The sequence below is a fragment of the Nymphaea colorata genome, unplaced genomic scaffold (genome assembly GCF_008831285.2).
Source record: "Nymphaea colorata isolate Beijing-Zhang1983 unplaced genomic scaffold, ASM883128v2 scaffold0719, whole genome shotgun sequence".
Lineage (NCBI taxonomy): Eukaryota > Viridiplantae > Streptophyta > Magnoliopsida > Nymphaeales > Nymphaeaceae > Nymphaea > Nymphaea colorata.
In genome coordinates this window covers 1-6,940 of record NW_022205225.1, presented here as the reverse complement: position 1 = coordinate 6,940, position 6,940 = coordinate 1, and the positions used below count along the sequence as shown (strand labels likewise).

Sequence of the window (6,940 nt, the reverse complement as noted above, 5' to 3'; positions counted from 1 at the left end):
TTCGTCACCACTTTGTGGAAAATCGTTAGGTATGAATATGTCAGATACCTGTGACTCGATTGGTGAAATAGTATCTCTCTCCAAAAAAACATGTTTTTTTTACCGACGCACAAAGAAAATATCTTGTTGCGGATGAACGAGATATGGAGGAATTGTCCATATGTAAGATCATAATTATCGATACGGGTCTTTTCCGCATAAAAAGGGAATCTTTTGTTAGAATAGAAGCAGAAGTGATGTGGATTATTCAAGAATCGAAGTAGATTTGCTTTATAAAAAGAAGATATCAATGAACTTCTATGAAATGGTTTCACGGGATTCAGCCAATTGTCCCGATCGTGGGATATCATTGAGAAATAGGAATCGGTGTTATCAAAGAATTTCCTGCGATTATTCCTAGTATGGAGTGAGTCAATCATCCACTTTGGTATCTTATTGAACAAAAATGCTGATATTGTTCCCCCATTGATCAAGAATTTCGATCTTTGGGAAGTATCATGATCATCCAATAAGAAGGGTTTCAATTTATTCAAATGAACGATTTGAACACCTATTGATTCTAACAACTGATTGCAGAGTTGATCATTCGGACCTTTCAATTCATAGATGTGGATCTCGGACCTATGAATGGGGATATTCCCGATACTCACAAAGAAAAAAGTAAGTGACTTAGACAAAAAGAGAAGTGACTTGGACAAAAAGAAATGAAGTGACTTAGACAAATCTTGTTTGTCGATAACCTTGGACCAATCAATCGAATGTTGATTAATACGTAATCGATCGAACACCACTTGAAAACGGTTCTTCTGTTCAGAAACGAAATGCTCCAAATGCTCCTGGAAATTCTTGCTCCCATTGGACCATTTGTATCTATATGCATTAGGATCCCGATTCATGGATCTCTCGGTTCGAGAAATAAGAGGATCGAACCATTTCTTCTGACTCTTTTTCACATTCGATAAATGTTGGTTGATCATATATTTCATTATAGTTATATGATTCAGAGTATCATTTCCTATTTGATCCCTTTGAATTCCATATTCGAAGTTGCGATCGGATCTATTCATTAAAAAGAATCTATTCGATAGATTTCTTATGTACCCATAGGTGCTATATTGGATTTGAATCAGATTTCGGATCAATCTATATTGATTGACTGCCTCCATTATGTTGTTGCTAGCAAATACCACTATTTTGGGTTTTGGATCTTCCAAACCATTCCTGCAGGAGATCCGGACCCATTTTTTTCTGATCCTTCGATAAAAAGATTCATTCTCTTCATCAAAAATATGAGGTAGAACCAATAAAGAGTTCTTTTTCGATTCATCCCTGGAGTTGAATACCTCATTCAAGAATTTTTTTTGATCCAACCCGTAGGAATCAATAGAAAAGGCAAATCCCTTATGATACACCGGATCAGGCTCGGTTATTGATAGAGTGAATAGATCTGCCATTTCTTGAAATCTCTCTTCTGATTCAAAATCGTGGTGCAACGTGTATCTCCCTTTGTTCCGGTCATGGAATAGATGGAATAAATCACAAAATGGGTTTTTGTTCAAGAATGAGATCTTATTAGAACTGTCCATATCCGGTTCATCCTTCGGAACCATATCACATCCCCGATCTGATGAAATAGGATGAATTGAGACGGTATTTTGTAAATACGTAATTATCTTGAATATATCAACCATTTCTTTCTTTTCCGATCGCCTGGAAGGGACAAAAGAAAAAACATCTTGTTGTTTCTTCAACAATTTCTGATCTCTAGTGAACCTCTCAGTAGCATTCGAAACCAGATGAAGTTCTGACCATCTGTCGGAGAAAAAAGAACGAATTGATCTTGTAGGATTCCCAAGAAATTCTTCGATTTTTCCGGAAACAGATGATTATTCATCTGCTTTTCACGTTCCGTGAATAGCCGGGACATTGAGGAATATCCAGAAGGGTATTTCGGGAATCGATCTGATTCTATCTCTGTTCGTTCCGTTTGAAGAGAGGAAGGATCCCAAAGAATCAATCTTTCTTTTAGTTGCTGAATCTCTGTTTGATTGATCAATGTGTGATATTCCGAATCCTCATTCCTAATGGAATCGAAATGATCTCTGGATTGATCAGAAGATCCTTTCAATTGGCTAGAATCCGTTACTTGAACGAAAATAGATCTTGTGGAATCATATTGAATATTTGACGATACATTCCGTACCTTGCTAAAAAACCGATCCTTGTTTACCAACCACATATTGTCTAACCAAATCAAATTCTCTCTCGATACGTTCCTCAAAAAATCCGATTCGTGCTGATTCTTCCCCCAACTAACGAAGAGATCTTGGTGGAATTGCCACATATGAAATTGAGCACAATTTTGCAAAGAAATATCCCACTTGTTTCTCGAGAAGAGATGGGAAACATGCTCAATATCATTTGATGGAATAGTTGCCTCAGCTCCTTGTTGTTTGAGGAAACCCTCCACTTCAATTGGTCTTTTTTCACGAAAAGCAGACATGAGATAACAAATCAAGTGTTTCGCTAAGATTTCGAATAGCTGTCCCGAATTCAAATTGATTATGTTTCGCTTCTTCCTCGGAGAAACACGATCAAACAATTCCCAACCATGGTCCTTGCGGATCGGATCATCCATATAGGATACAAAAAGAAACTCCAGATATTTGATATCTTTCTCTTTGAATGAGATCTCAATTCCAGCTACTGTTTCATTAGATATCTTACAACTAGAATCCCTCTTTTTTCCGATCCAGTTCCTCCACCACCGCGAACCCCAGTTAGATTCAGGCATGATACACTTTTTAGTTATTGGGAGGACCCAAGTACTCTCTTTCGGATCCATGAAACAACTCTCAGAGATCTTTTTCCCTTTTGGAAGATACAGGAGCGAAACAATCAACCTATTGATATTGGGAGACCAAAAAGATTCTTCCAATGTATCATTTCTGGGTCCAATGGAATTCATAGGTATAGGAAGAAGCCCCATCAAATAGAGATTTTTTCTTTCGACCATATTTCGATTGTTAATACGATATATAAGGACCGCTACTACAAGCAGTACTACACCTTTGATCGTGAAAGTGAAATATCGATTGCTTGTTGAACCCTGTGAATCACGTGAAAGCAGGACACTCCAAGTTTGGGGGCCAAGGAGTTTCACAAAACGTTCTTGGTGGAAAAAAATGTGAGTGAAAGACACCACTGAATCGAATTTGGTCCATGAATCTAAGAAATAGCGAGAATTCTTGATCTCTCTCAATATCTCTCTCAATTCCAAAATACAGGATTTGAATTGATGCCGTTTCATTGATTTCTCCTAAACGAAAGATTATATTTCAATTGAAATCCACTTACACAAAGACAGCCCCCGTTGATGACGAGTCTCCGCGAAGCATCCATGGCTGAATGGTTAAAGCGCCCAACTCATAATTGGCAAATTCGTAGGTTCAATTCCTGCTGGATGCACGCGAATTGGAACGTTCAATAATAGAATTGGCTCCGTATCAACGGAATCTCATCATCCATAGATAACTAATTGGTATATTCATACTATAAGAATAAGATAGAAACGGTAGAAACGGTAAGAATTCTAATTCTTATAGATACTGGAACTCATAGGGAAGAAAATGGATTTATGGATGGAATCAAATATGCAGTATTTACAGAAAAAAGTATTCGGTTATTGGGGAACAATCAATATACTTCTAATGTCGAATCAGGATCAACTAGGACAGAAATAAAGCATTGGATCGAACTCTTCTTTGGTGTCAAGGTAGTAGCTATGAATAGCCATCGACTCCCGGGAAAGGGTAGAAGAATGGGACCTATTATGCGACATACAATGCATTACAGACGTATGATCATTACGCTTCAACCGGGTTATTCTATTCCACCTCTTATAGAGAAAAGAACTTAAATAAAAAAAAATAAATACTTAATAACATGGCCATACATTTATACAAAACTTCTACCCCTAGCACACGCAAAGGAGCCGTAGACAGTCAAGCGAAATCCAATCCACGAACAAATTTGATCTATGGACAGCATCGTTGTGGTAAAGGTCGTAATGCCAGAGGAATCATTACCGCAAGGCATAGAGGGGGAGGTCATAAGCGTCTATACCGTAAAATCGATTTTCGACGGAATGCAAAAGACATATCTGGTAGAATCGTAACCATAGAATACGACCCTAATCGAAATGCATACATTTGTCTCATACACTATGGGGATGGTGAGAAGAGATATATTTTACATCCCAGAGGGGCTATAATTGGAGATACCATTGTTTCTGGTACAGAAGTTCCTATATCAATGGGAAATGCCCTACCTTTGAGTGCGGTTTGAACTATTGATTTACGTAATTGGAAGTAACCAATTAGGTTTACGACAAAACCTAGAAATCGATCACTGATCCAATTTGAGTACCTCTACGGGATAGACCTCAACAGAAAACTGAAGAGTAACGGCAGCAGGTGATTGAGTTCAGTGGTTCCTCATATAAAATTATTGACTCTAGAGATATGGTAATATGGAGAAGACAAAATTGTTTGAAGCACGGATAGAACCGGAAGCGCCCCTTGTTTCAAAGAGAGGAGGATGGGTTATTCACATTTCATTTGATGGTCAGAGGCGAATTGAAAGCTAAGCAGTGGTAATTCTAAAGATCCCCCGGGGGAAAAATAGAGATGTCTCCTACGTTACCCGTAATATGTGGAATGGAAGTATCGACGTAATTTCATAGAGTCATTCGGTCTGAGTGCTACATGAAGAACATAAGCCAGATGACGGAATGGGGAGACCTAGGATGTAGAAGATCGTAGCATGAGTGATTCGGCAGATTTGGATTCCTATATATCCACTCATGTGGTACTTCATCATACGATTCATATAAGATCCATCTGTCTAGATATCATCATCTACATCCAGAAAGCCGTATGCTTTGGAAGAAGCTTGTACAGTTTGGGAAGGGGTTTTGATTGATCAAAAAGAAGAATCTACTTCAACCGATATGCCCTTAGGCACGGCCATACATAACATAGAAATAACACTTGGAAAGGGTGGACAATTAGCTAGAGCAGCAGGTGCTGTAGCGAAACTGATTGCAAAAGAGGGTAAATCGGCCACATTAAGATTACCATCTGGAGAGGTTCGTTTGATATCCAAAAACTGCTCAGCAACAGTCGGACAAGTGGGTAATGTCGGGGCGAACCAGAAAAGTTTGGGTAGAGCCGGATCTAAATGTTGGCTAGGTAAGCGTCCTGTAGTAAGAGGAGTAGTTATGAACCCTGTAGACCATCCCCATGGAGGTGGTGAAGGAGGGCCCCGATTGGTAGAAAAAAACCCACAACTCCTTGGGTTATCCCGCGCTTGGAAGAAGGAGTAGGAAAAGGAATAAATATAGTGATATTTTATTCTTCGTCGCCGTAAATAGAAAGAGAAAGAAAAAATAATGAATGATGTGAATGGGCGAACGACGGGAATTGAACCCGCGAATGGTGGATTCACAATCCACTACCTTAATCCACTTGGCTACATCCGCCCCTACTCTGACTCAATTAAGAGTCATGTCATATTTCGTTTTAGCCTTCATCATAGACTCTTCTTTCTGACTCTCCTTTTCTTTGCGCCGAGGCCGAGAGATAATTATTTATCTGTTATATCCCTTGTCATAAGAGGCCAACCCCGTAACACTAACAATTCACAATAAAGAAGTCAAACGATTTGTGGAATTTATTATAATTATATATGAGTTTAGTACATAGCGAAAATAGGTCACTCGGCAACAATGAACCACGCAACGCAGCGTAAATGCTGCTTGCTGTATTGATTTAGATTAGATTTTTGTGAAGGAAAGAGATTAGAATGGAATCATCATATGAGTAAAACGTGACTGAATAGAACGGAACAATACCCAACCAAGAGATTGGGTATTGTTCCTTCAACGACTCGTATACACTGACATCAAAGTATTATCCATTTGTAGATGGAGCTTCGACAGCAGCTAGGTCCAGAGGGAAGTTGTGAGCATTACGTTCATGCATAACTTCCATACCAAGGTTAGCACGATTAATGATATCAGCCCAAGTGTTAATAACACGACCTTGACTGTCAACTACGGATTGATTGAAATTGAATCCATTTAGGTTGAATGCCATAGTGCTGATACCTAAAGCGGTGAACCAGATACCTACAACAGGCCAAGCAGCTAGGAAGAAGTGTAAGGAACGAGAGTTGTTGAAACTAGCATATTGGAAGATCAATCGCCAAAATAACCATGAGCAGCTACGATATTATAGTTTCTTCCTCTTGACCGAATCTGTAACCTTCATTAGCAGACTCATTTTCAGTAGTTTCCCTGATCAAACTAGAGGTTACCAAGGAACCATGCATAGCACTGAATAGAGAGCCGCCGAATACACCAGCCACACCTAACATGTGGAATGGATGCATAAGGATGTTGTTCAGCCTGGAATACAATCATGAAGTTGAAAGTACCAGATATTCCTAGAGGCATACCATCAGAAAGCTTCCTTGACCAATAGGGTAGATCAAGAAAACAGCAGTAGCAGCTGCAACAGGAGCTGAATACGCAACAGCAATCCCAAGGGCGCATACCCAGACGGAAGCTAACTCCCACTCACGACCCATGTAACAAGCTACACCAAGTAAGAAGTGGTAGAACAATTAGTTCATTAAGGACCGCCATTGTATAACCATTCATCAACGGATGATGCTTCCCATATCGGGTAAAAATGCAACCCGATAGCCGCAGAAGTAGGAACAATGGCACCAGAAATAATATTATTTCCATAAAGTAGAGAACCAGAAACAGGTTCACGAATACCATCAATATCTACTGGAGGAGCCGCAATGAAGGCGATAATAAATACAGAAGTAGCGGTCAATAGGGTAGGGATCATCAAAACACCGAACCATC

At 39.3% G+C, this 6,940-nt stretch overlaps 1 pseudogene; it reads right to left on the bottom strand.

The window, feature by feature from the left end:
• Window positions 1-5,415: 5,415 nt before the first annotated feature.
• Window positions 5,416-6,934, bottom strand: LOC126409677 (photosystem II protein D1-like; annotated as a pseudogene).
• Between the last annotated feature and the right edge of the window lie 6 nt (window positions 6,935-6,940).